The following is a 17,126-nucleotide window of genomic DNA, read 5'->3' on the forward strand; positions in this document are numbered from 1 at the left end:
TTGTAAAAAAAAAAAAATGCAGTATCTGCAAAGCACAATAAAGTGAAGCACAATAAAAGGAGGTCTGCCTGTACACAAATATCCGAAAGAAAAAAAATGTTGAAGAAGCATTCATCGGTAAATGTTTGGTCATTAAAACCAGAAATCCCTTTAGGCATTTCAAACAGAGAGGGATTTAATATAGGGAATTGAGTCATAAAACTGGTGGAAGGGCTGGGAGAGCAAAAAGGCAGAAGGTGGTATTACCCAGGGATCGGAAATGCAGGGAGCTGGGGACACATTCCAGGCAGTTAGTTCTGGATGTTGAAAGCTGTTTATCACCCGGTGTTCTAAGAACAGCTCTGTAGCTTTTCTGATCTTTGTGCCTCCATTAGGTATGGGTTAGATTATAATCCCAAGGCTTAATTTTTTTTCACATCTTTATTGGAGTATAATTGCTTTACAATGGTGTGTAAGTTTCTGCTGTACAGCAAAGTGAATCAGCTATACATATACATATATCCCCATATCCCCTCCCTCCTGCGTCTCCCTCCCACCCTCCCTAACCCACCCCTCTAGGTGGTCACAAAGCACCGAGCTGATCTCCCTGTGCTATGTGGCTGCTTCCCACTAGCGATCTGTTTTACATTTGGTAGTGTATCTATGTCCATGCCACTCTCTCACTTTGTCCCAGCTTCCCCTTCTCCCCTGTGTCCTGAAGTCCGTTCTTTACGTCTGCATCTTGGTTCCTGTCCTGCCATTAGGTTCATCAGTACCGTTATTTTTAGATTCCATATATATGTGTTAGCATACGGTATTTGTTTTTCTCTTTCTGACTTTACTCTGTATGACAGACTCTAGGTCCATCCACCTCACTACAAATAAGTCAATTTCATTCCTTTTTATGGCTGAGTAATATTCCATTGTATATATGTGCCACATCTTCTTTATCCATTCATCTGTCGATGGACACTTAGGTTGCTTCCATGTCCTGGCTATTGTAACTAGAGCTGCAGTGAACGTTGTGGTATATGACTCTTTGAATTATGGTTTTCTCAGGGTATATGCCCAGTAGTGGGATTCCAAGGCTTAATTTTATGTCCTGTATGACATGCAGAGCCCTGTAAGGGCTCAAGGCCACAGCAGTGATCTTGTAGTAATGGACAAGACTGAAAGCTTGTCCATGGCGTCTTAAACTTTGGCGAGCAGGCCATTCATACAGCTGGGCTCCCTTGTTTTTGCCTTCCTCTGATTCAGCCCAGGGTTTGTTTGCTCTGCATGACGGGCTGACATTTATGTAAATCAAGGGATAGTATGTGTGCCTTTTCCTCCTGGGCGTGTTCCAGGGGGAGGAGGGCATCTGTGCTCCAGGTGTGAGTTTGATGTACCTAATATAGCCTGATCTTATGGCCGGGCTGGTGAACATTTTTCTGGACAGTCAGGGTTCCGTGAGTTTTTGAAGGAAGCAGTTTGGGAGGAGCTCAACGTTGAGTTTGCAGGCAGACGTAGCGAGGAGGCTGTTTCGGTTTCTAGAACGCTGTGCTGCTCTCTCTCAGGGGCCAGCGGACCGCGGCTCATTCCTCAGGCCCCTCCTTCATCCTGCCGCCTCCGTGTTGTCCCTTCCTCCTTTGCTCTCTTGGGTCAGTCCTCCCTGCATGTGGTAGGAGCAGGGATCCCAGACATTGCCCAGCTGATCTTCTTATTGATAATAGCTCTGTGGACAGAGGCTGTGATACTAAGTGACAAGTCTTTCTGTTCTGAGGCCCCTGCTTGCTACTCTGGAGCAGGTTGATGGCTCAGTTTCCAGAGACTGACATGTGTCTCTTCTTTGGTATTTACTCTTCACTTAAGTGGGAAGATTCTGTATCAAAAAACAAATGTTTCCACTGAATTCTATCCCTAAGAGCTTTCCAACCTCTCTAAAGTAGGGTCAAGTTCGCCAGCCTAAGTTTGTCCTGAGCTTGGCTGGGTATCCCACTTGTTCTCCTATCTACCCTCAGTAAAGCACTGGGCTGTTCTAATCAAATTACTCAGTAGGGGTCTCCCCCCAACCCCGTCCTCTCTGTCCCCACGTATGGCTCCCTCCTTCACACTGTGCCACTGATAAACGCTGTTTTAGCAGGGAGGGTCTTACTACAGTGGTCTCCCAGCATCTCCTAACCCCACCCTGCCCAAGGAAGGTGACATTCTGGGCAGCTTCATAAGGAATATGATCAGAAAACCTGCGATTACCCCTCCTGCATGTGATCTCCAGGAATGCCCAGACTCAAGAGTTCAGCCAAGCTGATCAAAGGGACACCGTTTCTCCCACGCACTGTGATTGATGGTTTGCAAAGCATTTACATTTTAACACACATTCTTAATTTGATCCTCACATTCAATATTTTTCCCAGATGACAAAATAGAAGCTCAGGGAGTAAGGAATTTCTGCCTGGTTATATAATGGAAAGCTGGGCCAGGAAGCAAGTCCAGATCTTCAGACTCTGTCTTCTAGACTTTTTTCTGTACCAGACAAAGGACTCGCCTAGGAAGATGTTAGGAATGTGAGTGTTTACAGCAAATGTGTCCTTGCAAGTTCAAAAAGATGAATTTACCCTTCAGAGCCTGGCAAGGGTACACTTTTGCAAAGGAAGCCTCCTTTGAACGGTGGAGAGGTACGTTTGTGAAATCAGAGCATGGCTGTAGAGGACCCGCCTCTGCAGGGGGAGATATTCCAGTACATTTTCCAAAGGTAGTGTCTTCTGATTAAAAGACATTAGAAAAAGCAGGTCTGTTCAGTACATGATTGAAAGAAGAGTGGTTTGACTAAACCCCTGACAAAGGTAGTCGGAGCATGGTACCTGTTCATCCCTCTGATGCTAAAACTTATGCCCTAAGAGGAGGAGGAGAGAGTCCTCTATATTTAAGAGGACTTAAAATATATGGCTATTTCTCTGCTGTGACACGCCTAGACCTTACACTTCTGGTATGTTGGAAATTGCCGACCAAACTTAACTCTCCAGGATTCAGGACTCATCTGGGTTTGCCTGGAGGGCTGGCAAGGCAGATCCCAGGCCTAGCACCAATCCTGAAGGGCAATCTTTTTTAAAAAATGTTTATTTATTGAAGTATTGTTGATTTACAATGTTGTGTTAATTTCTACTGTACAGCAAAGTGATTCGGTTATAACCATATACATACATTTGTTTTCATATTCTTTTCCATTATGGTTTATCACAGGATATTGAGTATATTTCCTTGTGCTCTACAGTAGGACCTTGCTATTTATCCATCCTATATATAATAGCTTGCATCTGCTAATCCCAAACTCCCACTCCATCCCTCCCCCACCTCCCTTTCCCCCTTGGCAAACTCTCTATGTCTGTGAGTCTGTTCTGTTTTGCAGATAAGTTCTTTTGTGTCATATATTAAGAGTCCACATATTATATAAGCGATATCATAGGATATTTGTCTCTCTCTTTCTGACTTCACTTAGTATGATCATCTCTGGTTGTATTCATGTTCCTGCAAATGGCATTATTTCATTCCTTTTTAAGGCTAAGTAGTATTCCATTGTATATATGGAATACCACATCTTCTTTATCCATTCATCTGCCATTGGACGTTTAGGTTGTTTCCATGTCTTGGCTATTGTGAATAGTGCTGCAGTGAACATAGGGACACATGTATCTTTTTGAATTATCGTTTTGTCTGGATATATGCCCAGGAGTGGGATCGCTGGGTCATATAGCAACTCTATTTTTAGTTTTTTGAGGAACCTCCATTCTGTTCTCCATAGTGGAGAACAATTTACATTCTTACCAACAGTGCAGGAGGGTTCCCTTTTCTCCACATCCTCTCCAGCATTTGTTATTTGTAGATTTTTAAATGATGGCCATTCTGACCATTGTGAGGTGGTGCCTCATTATAGTTTTGATTTGCATTTCTCAAATAATTAGCGACGTGGAGCATCTTTTCATGTGCCTGGTGGCCATGTGTATATCTTCTTTGAAGAAATGTCTATTTAGGAATTCTGCCCATTTTTTGATTGGGTTGTTTGTTGTTTTGTTGTTGAGTTGTATGAACTGTTTGTATATTTTGGATATTAAGCCCTTGTCAGTTGCATCATTTGCAAATATTTTCTCCCATTCCATAGGTTGTCTTTTTGTTTCGTTTATGGTTTCCTTTGCTGTACAAAAGCTTGTAAGTTTGAATAGGTCCCATTTGTTTAGTTTTGTTTTTATATCTATGGCCTTGGGAGAGACTGTGACCTAAGAAAACATCGGTACAATTTATGTCAGGTAATGTTTTGCCTGTGTTCTCTTCTAGGAGTTTTATGGTGTCCTGTCTTATATTTAAGCCTTTAAGCCATTTTGAGTTTATTTTTGTGCGTGGTGTGAGGGGACCGTTCCAACTTTATTGACTTACATGCAGCTGCCCGGCTTCCGCAACACTACTTGCTGAAGTGACTGTGTTTTTTCCACTGTATATTCTTGCTGAAGGGCAAAGCTTTAGCACAGCAGGGCCACACATCATCCTCCTGAGTGCTCCTCACAGCATCAGGAGTGCTCAGAAACCTACACCATGGCCCAACCTGGGGAGGATGGGGCGTGTGATTCAGGCTTCTTTCTTCTTTAGGGAGAACGGGCATTAGCAGGTGGGCTGTCTTGATGTCCAGGGCCTTGAAGAGAAGCCTCAGCCTGAATGCAGACCCCTGAGCAGCAGGAGACAGGACTGGGGGGAGGAACCTTCCTGGGACCTTCAGGCCTTGAGAGGTTGGGGCAGTGCCTAGACTAGTAGGGAACCACAGTTAGACTTGGAGAAAGAAGTGCGTGCCACGTGGTTGTGAAAGGACGCCCACACCCATGAGATTCCCCCCATGAGATGTCCCAGAAATGATGACAGAGGTTTTTGGGGTGGCCGGGGAGTCCTACAATGGTAGACAGGGTCAGAGCTAGAGAACTACTTCATATAATTTTACTGTGTAAGGTCTTGTTTGGGGTCTGTCCTCGGCCAACAAGCAGAGGTCCCACCCTCCTACTCAGTGAATGCCCAGAGGTGGAACGGCTGGAGGCCACCAATGAGCAGAAACAGCCAGAGGTGGCCTCAGGGCTTGGAAAGCTCACCGAGTGAGCACCCGTGTTTGGTTTGGCTCACGAGAAGGGCATCGTCTCTGCTCAGTAAACCCCAGATCCAGGGCTGATCACCTAAGGTATGCGAGGCAAAGATGGCAGGCAATCTTTCATTAGGTTTCCCGGGATAGGGCCGTGCCTGGCTCACCTTTTTATTACCTTCTCACCTCTCATTGGTACTTAATATATATTCTCTGTAGACCCCGATTGAATTGGATGACAAGGCCAGAGCTCTTTGGCCACACTCTACCACCCTCTCAGCCCTCATCTTTATCCCTCCAGAGCGCCCCCAGGGGAACTCGAGTAGGTCCCACCTAATGGATCCAGAGTGAGAGGAAGCCCAGAGAGGTGAGGGATCTAGTTTGCATGGAGGCCAAAACAGAAGGAATGGAGGGAGTGTGCTCAGTGGATGCCAGGAGATGGGGGAAGTGGCTGGTCACCTCATTACCAGCCAGATTACTGCTCCCTCGGTATCCCTGGCTGCACACCTCTGCCCTGTGAATGGCACCGCAGGGTTAAAGTACCGTAACTGAGGCCAGGAGGCAGAGGCAAAGCATCCCACGAACACTGTCACCTCCAGGGCTGACACTGGGAAGTCTGCTGAGCTCTGCGTCTGGACGTGATATTAGGAGGCCAGGGAGGGCGTGGCAGGGAGCAGGAAGTTGAGGGCTTGCGATGTTTACCATCTTTGTCTGAGCACAAGAAGGTTCTGGAGGCTGGGCACTTTGAGGAGGCCTTCGGTGACCCAGAGGCAGTACTCAGTCTCCAGAATGCGGCGTGACACCTACATTTGGGGTCTCTGTCCTCTTGGCAGAGCTGGCTTCCCACAGAACCCCGTGCTCAGAAGGGCCCTGCACGTGGCTAATGCTCTGCCGCTGCCATCTTGAAATCCTTCATTTTTCTTATTTAATCACTTTTCTCCTGTGGCAAAGTATATATGTCCCAGTGTTTTACGAGAATTGGAAATAAAACACACCCACACACTTCATAAAATTTGTCATGTTAAAGTATACTCTTGGGGCTTCCCTGGCAGTTCAGTGGTTAAGAATCCTCCTGCCGGGCTTCCCTGGTGGCGCAGTGGTTGAGAGTCCGCCTGCTGATGCAGGGGACATGGGTTCGTGCCCCGGTCCGGGAAGATCCCACGTGCCGCGGAGCAGCTGGGCCCGTGAGCCATGGCCGCTGAGCCTGCGCGTCCGGAGCCTGTGCTCCGCAATGGGAGAGGCCGCGGCAGTGAGAGGCCTGCATACCGCAAAAAAAAAAAAATCCTCCTGCCAATGCAGGGGACACAGCTTCGAGCCCTGGTCCGGGAAGATCCCACATGCCGTGGAGCAGCTAAGCCCATGCGCCACAACTACTGAGCCTGCACTCTAGAGCCCACACTCTAGAGCCTGCAAACCACAACTGCTGAGCCCGTATGCCACAACTACTGAAGCCCGCACGCCTAGAGCCTGTGAGCTGCAACTACTGAGCCCACGTGCCACAACTACTGAAGCCTGTGCATTCTAGGGCCAGCATGCCATAACTACTGAGCCTTGTGCTGCAACTACTGGAGCCTACATGCCTAGAACCCGTGCTCCACAACAAGAGAAGCCACCGCGATGAGAAGCCCACGCACTGCAACAAAGAGTAGCCCCAGCTCGCTGCAACTAGAGGAAGCCTACGCGCAACAATGAAGACCGAGCACAGCCAAAAATAAATAAATAAAATAAATAAATAAATAAATAATTTTAAAATATACTATTGAGTGATATTAATTACAGTCACAGTTTAGTACAACCATCACCACTATCTATTTCCAAAACTTTTTCCTTACTCCAAATAGAAAATCTAACCCCATTAAGCAATAACCCTCCCTTTCCCTCTCCCTTCAGCCCCTGATAACCTCTAAGGCATTTTCTGTCTCTGTGAATTCGCCTATTCTGGATATTTCATGTAAGTGGAATCATACAATATTTATCCTTTTATGTTAAGATTATTTCTTGGGACTTCCCTGGTGGTGCAGTGGTTAAGAATCTGCCTGCCAATGCAGGGGACACGGGTTCGAGCCCTGGTCCGGGAAGATCCCACACGCCGTGGAGCAGCTAAGCCCGTGAGCCACAACTACTGAGCCTGCACTCTAGAGCCCGCGAGCCACAACTACAGAGCCTGTGAGCCACAACTACTGAGCCCGCGTGCCTAGAGCCCGTGCTCCGCAACAAGAGAAGCCACCGCAATGAGAAGCCCGCGCACCGCAGCGAAGAGTAGCCCCCGCTTCACCTGCATGTTCATTTTGCAGTGGGCTCTGCAAGTCATGTTGCTGGTCCTGCCTCTCAGGGCTATTGTCAGATACTGAAGTCTAAGGCATACTTGAGTCACCTCTCCCTTGGATGGTGTAGCATGTGTCACCCCTATTTAGCCGGAAATTAGCCACCACACCTAGAGCCCACTTAGGTTTGCTGTACTCCTGTGGACAGACATGGTTGTTACTTCTCTGTGTATGTCACAGTGCGGAGAGAGAGTGGTTTACTTAAGGGCACTGGCTCAAGGAAAGCATCCTCGTCCACAGAGCTTACTTACGTCTGCATTAACGCGACCTGTACCACTCCGTCTGCACCGACATGACTTGATTCCACTGTCTTTGCCAACGTGATGTAACCATTGCGGAAACGCTTGCCCAGGAAGATAAACGCTGCAAATAGCTTTATTATTTTAGGAACTTGCCCCGAAGCCACTTAAAACTGCTTATTAGCCTTTCCATAGATCACATCGAATGACTGTTCGCACACCTTGCTGTGACCACAGCCCCGAACTATTACATCAGAGACTTAACACAGTCACGATCCCTACACCGAAAGACCCACCTCCGACCAGCTGAATATCCTGACTTCACCTGCCCGACTCAGAGACGCTGTCAAGACTGCCAAGTAGTGAGACCTCTCTAACTGCTGAGAGCTTTGCTTTATCAACAGGCTGTCTTGGTGGTCTTTTATGGGAGCCTGTATTCAATAAGCTACAATGTTCCTTTCTGCAGAATGCAGTTGCTCCGACCCTATCTGATGCAATTGTACATCCATCCCTCCCTCCCTCTCTTTATTCACTTACTCAGCAAATGCTTATTGAGTGCCTGCTGTGTGTTAGGCACCTCGGACACTAGCTCCGTGATGACCGAGACAGATACGGCCCTTGTTTTTACAGAGCTCACCCTCTTCTTCATCCTTCTGTCATGTCCCTGTTGCTAGAGAAAGTGGAGCTTAAGAGCCACTTTCAACTTGAATTTACTTAAAAATGGAGTTTTCTGCAGCAAACAAGTTGGATCTCTGCTTCTAAAATCTGGATCTCTGGACTTCGTTGGGGAGGAAAAACTTTTCCCCTCCTCTCTTATGTTCAGTAGCTGAGGGCCTGTGAATTTAACCCGCAGAAGACAGATTAACAGGAGAAAAGGAAGATGAATCTGATTACTATTTTACATGCACAGAGTCCACAGAAAAAAAGTGAAACTCGAAGAGGTAGACTCAATTTGGGCATTTATAGATCATCTTCAACAAAGGAAAGGAGGTTTAGGCTTCTAGAGACAATACATTGTGGAGAAGTGACTAGGAAATATAAAGAGGAAAGTAATGGAAGATAATGGTTTTTGTTTGTTTGTTTTGTTTTTTTAATATTTGGACACCCTGAGAGGCTTGTGGGATCTTAGTTCCCTGACCAGAGATCGAACCCGTGACCCCTGCAGTGGAAGCGTGGAGCCCTAACCACTGGACTGCCGGGGAATTCTTGTGGGTTATTTTAACAAGGTCTGTTTATGCAGATTCAGCTCAGTGACAACGCCGTCTTAGTGATAAGAGTCTCTCTCCTCCTTCTAGTACAGGAGAGGGGGAAACCTTCGCCAAGGGAAGTTTATGCCCTGCTTTTAGGCAGAGAAGGGGAAAAGGAAGAACTCATCCTGTGTCTTGTTGATTCTCAGTTGCCTTCAGTTTCAAATAATCCTTACGCCAAAGTGGCATATTTGGGGCTGGCACATCCTGGTCCCTTCAACTTGATCTTTAGAGGGCCAGGCAGCAAGATGGTCTTAGGATGAGTTTGTCACTCCTAATGAGTAGCCACCTTGTCAGGCCTGTGCTTCCTTACCTCTAAGGTGAGTCTTGTGTCCTGGTGCCACCCTGGGCAGCCAGTGCCGGGACAGAGCCCAGGGCTTGGAAACCGTCAGGTGGCCCGCGTCCCCCAGTACAGCCCTTTCAAACCCCGCTCCCAGTTGGTGAAATGACCCAGCGGCCCATCCCAGGAGAACCCCCAGAGGAATGTTTCCAGGATACGTGGTAAGGAAGGGGCCCTATTAGAAGATTCTCCAAGGGGTATGACGGACCAAACCGGTTTGTAAAGCAGCTCCAGCCACCTGGGGGTGGGGACCGGACTGCTACGGCTCTAGATGAACACAAATCTGGACGCTCCAACCGTTCTCTCCGTGTCTGGTTTGCTTTTAACTTAAGATGGACTTTCACTTTTCTTCCCGCTTTATCTTTTCTGCAGCCGGGTCCCCGCGATGCTCCAGCCCAGACTGTTTATCTTGTGAGCCCCCCTGCAGCAGCTCCGTTCCCGTGTGAGCTCATCTTTGCTTGGTAATGGGGTTTTGACTGGCCTTTTGTATAATGCTAAGCCACAGTGGGACTGGAATATTCTCCCCTTATTTTGATCGGCCGCTTTTATTTCCTGAGCTGTTTTGTTAAGCGTGCCCGTTTCCGGTTTTTGCTCCCGGATTCAGGGAGAAGATCAGAGGCCCTGGTGTGTCAATTGGTCTTTCAAAGAACAAAGCAGGAGTCGATCACCTGCTGAAGCTCAGGGCCAATGCAGAGCTGCCTCCCGAGAGGCCAATCAATTTCAATTAAGGAGATTAAAAGCGCCGAGCGCAGGGAGGGCTGGTCACGGGTTTCGGAATGCCTCGCTTCTCCAGCAGCCTGAAAGCAGGCCATGGGCCCCAGAAGCGCTGGATGGTGTCCTCTGGGCCAATGTCAAGACAGCAGTGAGGGGTCAAATGCAAAAGGAGAAGCTGGCTGAAGGGGCTCGTGATTCTTCAGGGGGCCCTACTGGCGTCTGGGGCAGGACGGACCTGTCAGTGTCCTCAGCCCCATCAGGTATCCAGTCTCCCTAGTCACTGGGCTGTCCCAACCCAACCCAACCCAATCCCCACCCCCGCTTCCCGGTGGGGCCACCCTGGGCTCCCGGCAGCTGCCTCTGATCTGCTGTGTAGGTGGAGGGCAAGCCTTCCGCAGCTTCCGGGCGGAGAGCTGGTTCTCCTCGTCTGGACCCTCCTTCTCCACTGGGCATTCCAGAGGCTCCGTGTGTGCCACCTCTCCAAGCTGCTCGGGCATCCTAGAGGCCACCGCCCCGAGGCGTAAGGGCAGGGGCCAGACTGGGACGTCTGGTCGGGGAGAGGGGGCTTTGGCATCACAAAGACCCAGGGCCGAGCCCGCCTCTGCCTCTTACTGGCTCTGCGTTGGCCCTGAGTCGGCACGTGACCAGCCTGTGCTTGTTTTTTTTAAAACCAGTGGACAAACCCAGGGCATCCAATCTGTGCCCAGGCCTCCAAGTGAGCCTCACTTTCCATGTTTATAAAAGGGGGCCCTCCAGCCCGGGCTCACAGGGAGAACGGTATGTACCTAACGTGTCTGATGTCCCCAAGCGCCCTCTGATTGGGGTGGCCCAGGGTAGACAGGGGACCGGAGGCAAAAATTACACTCAGCTCCCCAGACCTGGAGAGTTTTGTTCAGAAGCCAATAAATCAACAACATCGCGAGGATTCGATGCATGTGCTTTGTGCGCTGTAAATGCTAGGTGGGTGTCGAAGGCCGGGGGCGGGAGAACTGGGGCCGTGGGAAGAAGAGTGTGCAGGATGCCGGGGAGGAAGGGGGAGGAGACTCCAGGAGGGGGCGTGGCCTGAGGCTGATGGAAACCACGGTGTCTGTTAGGCGGGAAAGAGAAGCCAGGAACAGCGTCGTGGGCAGCAGCAACTACAAAGACAAGCACAGCCTTTGCTGGGAAGTCCAGGAGGCTGAAGCCACCGTCCCCACGGCCCTCGGGGGTGAGGTTCCCTCGAAAGGCTGGCTGTTCATCAGGGGGGTCTCTGCGTTCTTTCTCGGCTGCTTACCTTCTGGCTACTTTCCTATTAACAAGACAGCATGGGGAATGCAGGGGGCAGGGAGGGAGGCTCATTTCAGGCCATTTGGCTTCTTGTTTGATAAGCTAAAGGACAGGATGGCCTCTGTAGAAAGTGACCTTATCAAGAAGGATGGGGTCACAGAGCTCGAAATCCTTGTGGGGAGCCAGGTACAGGGCGGGTCACAGACTTACCCAAGGTCACCCTCGTTAACGTCAGGGCCAGTCTCCTGCTGTCCTACTACACCCCCCAGCCTCCCGGGCCTGCTTTCATCCCTGACCTACTTCTCCCAGGATGATTGAGAAATGAGTGACGGGAGCTGCAGGCTTCTGCTGGCTGGCGAGAGCTGGGTGGCTGTTCATAAACTTTTAAAGCATCTGGACCTTTCTCTAAAACAACAACAAAATCAGTCTCAGGCACGTTGCATTACATAAAAGTGGTCTTATTCTTGATACACATTTATTTCACAAATGCAGAAAAGTGGCACGTATCATTTATACCAAAGAGGAGGAAATGATTGCTATAAGGAGATTGAAGGTTGCTAAGAAGGGGGTAGGAGAGTTTCCGAAAGGAATCCCACCTCGAGGTGGGACTGGCTTTGTGGGAGGGATGAGATTATGAGCCCCAGCCCTTCCTTCCTGAGATGGAGACCTGAGCGATGGCACGAGGGCAGGTTGTGGCCCCCAAGTCAGGCAGTAGGAAGGGGATGGCGTGTGATGTGTCCTAGGACCTGCCTTCAAACCCAGCACCTTGTAGGGAGAGGTTTGTGTCCTGGGGAGCTGGCTTTGTCATGTCATGTCAGGGGAGCCCTGCCAATTCTGTTAAGGACCCGAGGGAGGAAATGCTGCCAGTAAAGGAAGCACCAGACGGCAGGAGGCTCAGCCTCAGCCACGGGGTCTTGGGTTATCAGTAGCAGAGCCAGAGTCTCTGTCCGTTCGGGTTGCTATAGCAAAATACCACAGATTGGGGGGCTTAAACAACACACATTTATTTCTCACACTTATGGAGGCTGGAAGTCTGAGATCAAGGTGCCAGCAGACTTGGTTCCTGGTAAGGCCTCTCCTCCTGGCTTGCAGACATCCACCTTCTCACTGTGTCCTCACAGGGCAGAGAGAGAACACTCTGGTGTCTCTTCCTCTTAAAAGGGCACTAATGCCATCATGGGGGCCTCACCCTCATGACCTCATCTAAACCTAATTTCCACCCAGAGGCCCCGCCCCCTTATACCATCATACTGGGGGTCAGGGCTTCAACATGTGGATTTTGGGGGGACACAGACATTCAGCCCATAACACCTGGGCTCCATGCCTCCTCATCATCTCTTTGTCTTCCTAGTCATGTATGCTGGCCTCTGGGCAGTGCTTCTCAAGGTGTCCATGGTAAGGAACCAGTTTTTTTTTTCTTTTTTCTTTTGGCCTCCCCCCTCAGTTTTCAGGATCCTACTTCCCCGACCAGGGATTGAACCCAGGGCCATGGCAGTGGAAGCACCGAGTCCTAACCACTGGACCTCCAGGGAAGTCCCAAGGACCAGTTTCGTTATTTGCAATGAAGTATGATGTGTGCTGAGAAAAATGAGATGATTGTATGAAGTACAAGCTCATTTCTTTTTTATGATTGGGTTCCATGCCCTAGCCTTGCTGTTGAATTGGCACGAATGCCCCTGAATGCTCCTACTTGCTTTCTGTCTCCATCTCATTCTGGAGCAGGGACCGAGCCTTTGAGGGCCTCCCGCTGCAGACCACCCTTTCAGTGGCGCTGTTTAGAGCTCCACAGAAAGTACGCCATCAGCCATGGAGAGGTGTTATCTGAAGCTTCCAGAGACAAAATGTCATGAGCCCCAGCTCAGCAAGGTCCTCACTGGGCCTTTTCACCTTTGTTATCTTGGGACGTGTGGGGTCTGTAAGGAGGATGGTAATCTGGTTGCCTCTCTCTCAATGGCATTCTGAGGTAGCAGAAGCACAGGCCTGAGTCAGAGAGCGGAAGGCAAATCTACCTCCCCCACTTGTGAACTGTGTGAATTTGGGATGAGCGATTAACCGTTATGTGCCTCAGTTTCTCCATCTAGCAAATGAAGGTGATGGTAGCTTCCCCTCAGGGAGGTGAAGATTAAGTGAGACGTGCCTGAACTAGGCACGGTGCCCCATCACTCTCTCTTCCTCCTTCCTCTGAAAAAGGGCCCCAGTGGAGAGGTAGGACTCTACCCCAGGGGAGAGAGGCGTGCACTTGACAAGAGCAAAGGGGCCTCTTTCACAAAATCACAGGATGTCTGAAAAGAGGGTCTGAGTCAGCACAACTTCTGGAATCCAGACAGGAGTGAAGATTTCCCTGGAGAAAATTTCCCCAGCCAGAGCACTGGAGCAAGAAAGGTAGGATGTCAGCTCAACTCAGACCGGTTGACCAGATGGCTCAAATTTCAAATCCTGCATTCAGATTTTCCGGGGGATGATGCTCTGACCAGAGAGGAGACTGACCTCCGTGGTATCTAAGATAAATACAGTGCATGTGAGCATCAAACAGCTGGTGTGTCTGTGGTTTCTGGGTTTCGCTCAGTCAGCCTCAAAAGCACGCTCTTGGGGCGTTGAGATGAATGCCGGGAGACCACTCATCGGCAGCGAAGTGGCAGCAGAGGGCCCTGTATTCGTTTGCTCAGGCTGCTGTAACAAAGTCCTGCGGACTAGGCCGCGTAAACAACAGAGATTTCTCGTCTCACGTCCTGGTGGCTAGAAATCTGAGGTCAAGGTGAGGGCAGAGTTGGTTCCTTCTGAGGGCTGTGACAGAAGGGCCTGTTCCAGGCTTCTCTCCTTGGCCTGCGGTTGGCTGTCTTCCCCCTGTGTCTTCCCGCTGTACGTGTCTTGTGTCCCAATTTCCCCTTCTTATAAGGACACCAGTCATATTGGATTAGGGCCCACCCTAATCATGTCACTTTAAATTAATTACCTCTTTAAAGGCCCTATCTCCAAATACAGTCACATTCTGAGGTCCTGGGGGTGTAGGGATTCAACATATGAATTCTGGGGCCAATTCAGCCCATTAGAGCCCTTTAACCAACTGGTCTCAATTTCACCAGCAGAGAAATAATGGGTGAGCCTGTGGTTTTCCAGATTTCTCCTCATTTTAAGCAGATTAAGGTTCAGCCTACAATTGTGCATCAACCTGCCAAATGCAGCTGAATGTGTGACTTAGGCCATGTCATCTTTCCAGGTTAAAATTTATTTATAAAGCACTGGTAATAAAAATAACATCTATTTATCTCCCTAGGTGTTCTGAGCCTTAAGTTACAGACGCAGGGATGATGTGTTACAAAACCAAACAAATGAGTCCTTAGGGCAGGTGACTCAGGCAAATCAACCATCACCACCACAACAAAACAAGCTTTCAAACCCACAAGAGAAGACAAGATCGTAATGCCTTCCTAACAACGTGGCTGTATTGACGCAAGGCAAGGAAAACTACATTAAATTCTATTGATTCTCTTTGAGATCTAATAATATGCTTTATTCAGATCTTATTCACATCGCTCTTCTTCCACGGGTCTATCTCAGGAGCTGAAATTGGCCGGTTACAAAACAGAATTGGTTCTGCTGTCATTGGAAGTCGCAGAGGCGAACGTGTTTTCGAACACAAAATCTACCATGCTTTCTTTGGGAAATAAGGCACAGTTGGAAAAAAAGAAGAAAATCTCACTTCTAAACAAAATTGAAAGCATGGCTAACTTGAGATTTATTTGATTACAGTCTTTCTCTGGGCTAATCAGTTTTAGAACCCATTCCTATTGGCACCAATGAGCCAACAAAATATCCAGCAGGAGAGAAGGAGTATCTCATCAACTCAGAGAAACAAGGTTGTTCATTTGTTTAAAAAAGGATTGTATTAATGTTTACACTGCTGAGTCGAGTTATTTATACATATGCTATAGGTTTTGCAGCTCCAGAATATGTTTGCATTAAGAGTATGATAAATTGTACCTGACTTACTTGTGAAAAGTCATCTTGAGAAAGATTTTTTTCCCCTGGGAAAATATGGAAATGACACATGGTGTGTACAGCCAGAAACACCCAGCAGAAGGAGAGGCCGGCTTTTAGCTGTCACAATGGATGGTTAAGAATTTCGGATTTGGGTCAGTGTCATTATGCTCAAGTCACTTCACCTCGAAACCTCATTCTTCATCTCTAGAATAGGTTCCAAACTCAGTGTTTTCTGTAAATATTCGATAGGATAATACATGCACAGAGTTCAACATTAACCCTCCCAGAGGCCAGTAAGAATGCAAAAAATGCCAGCCTCTCTATCATATTATTACAGAAGGATGCTTGCATGCTCTACCTTTCTGTGGAAAAATCACAAAAAGGGTTAAGTTTGGTGAAAAGGAAGGTGGGTCTTGGGCCCCCTTAGCACATGTTTTCTCCATCCTTTCTAACAAGTGATGTTAACAAGTTAGCAGGTGTTAGGGAGAAGGTGGAGTACCCAGAACACTCCTGCGTTGCTGGTGGGAATGTACAATAAAGGAGACCTTTTGGAAAACTCTTTGGTGGCGCCTCAAAAGTTAAACAGACATGGGCCAGCAGTTCCGCTCCTAGGTATATACTCAGGAGAATTGAAAACATGCATTCATACAAAACCTGGTTCATAAATGTTCACCGCAGGATTATTTGCTGTAGTGGAAACGTGGAAAGACACAGCTCAAGTGTCTAGCAACGAATGAATGGATAAACGACATATGGAACAGCCGCGCCAGGGAATTTTATTTGGCAACAAGGGCCAGTGAGGTACGGACACAAGCTACAACATGGACAGACCCTGAAAACATGATGCTAATGGGAAGAAACCAGTCACAAAAGGCTACATACAGCATGATTTCGTTCATACGAAACATCCAGAATAAACAGCTCTAGAGAGGCAGAAAGTAATTAGTGGTTGCCTAGGGCTGGGAGGGGGGGCAGGAATGGGGAGTGAGTGCCAATGGACACAGGGTTTCTTTTTGGAAGGACGAAAATTTTCTGGAATTAGAGAGTGATGATGGTCATACAACTTTGTGAATATTCTCAGAACACTGAACTGTACCTTCAAAAATGGTGAATTTTATGCTTTATGAATTGTATCTGGAAAAAAAAATCAATGAATGCTTAATATGGAAAATAAGAAAACAAGGAAACAAAAATTGTCATTGTAGCATCCAGAGATAATCATTGCAAATGCTTTGACGTAGATCCTTCCAGACTGATGCAAACATATACATCTAAAAAAATAAAATAAAATGGGATCATACTAAACATACTGTTGAGTGAAAGGTGGTTTTTTTTTTTTTATTACTGTTACTTTTCCCCTCGATATTAAGAAATTGCCTCTCGAAACATAGGCGGCATCCACCTCGGAGTCTTCTCAGATGTCTTGCCTTTCCACTTTCCTTGGCCAAGCTGTGCTTCTTCTCTTTCCGAAGCTCTTCTTAGGACTTTTCAAGCGAATCTGTTCGCCTTGGATCACCAGAGTGTTTTCGGTTGCTTTGCTGTCACAGCTTGACCTGTTACAAGCTATTTCATTCATATCCATGATTTCAGTGGAATTGATCCCTAAACCCATATTTCTACTTTGACCTCTATTCCATACACCAGTCCTGCATCTCCAAATGCCTACTGGAAGTTCCCACTTGAACATTCATCACTGACATTATCATAAGACTAAACTCGAACTCATTATATCTTTCAATGCCCCAGCCAGGCAGAGCGGAAGATTTGAATTTTGAAGTGCACGTCCACGCCCACACTTGACCTTTCTCATTCAGGTCAAGCTTTTTAGAAGCCGTGGAAACCTACTCCAGCTAACTTAGAAAAGGTAGGTATGGAGGGAGATGGGGTAGCTCACACACTAGGCAGGGGGCAAGGCCAGGGAACCAGGTTTGGGAAAAGGGCAGG

General features: G+C 48.0%; 1 long non-coding RNA gene across 2 annotated transcripts in view; it reads left to right on the plus strand.

Annotated features, from left to right (window-relative positions):
• Positions 1–16,484, plus strand: part of LOC131753659 (uncharacterized) — a 71,828-nt gene extending 55,344 nt beyond the window's left edge. The window contains exons 3-4 of one of the 2 annotated variants that reach the window (XR_010839902.1): positions 14,476–14,656; positions 14,760–16,478. This is a non-coding gene — a long non-coding RNA (uncharacterized lncRNA). Of the gene's footprint in view, positions 1–14,475 lie in introns of both variants that reach the window. The other variant, XR_010839901.1, reaches the window with a different exon arrangement.
• Positions 16,485–17,126: the final 642 nt, after the last annotated feature.

Source organism: Kogia breviceps, chromosome 3 (genome assembly GCF_026419965.1).
Source record: "Kogia breviceps isolate mKogBre1 chromosome 3, mKogBre1 haplotype 1, whole genome shotgun sequence".
Taxonomy (NCBI): domain Eukaryota; kingdom Metazoa; phylum Chordata; class Mammalia; order Artiodactyla; family Physeteridae; genus Kogia; species Kogia breviceps.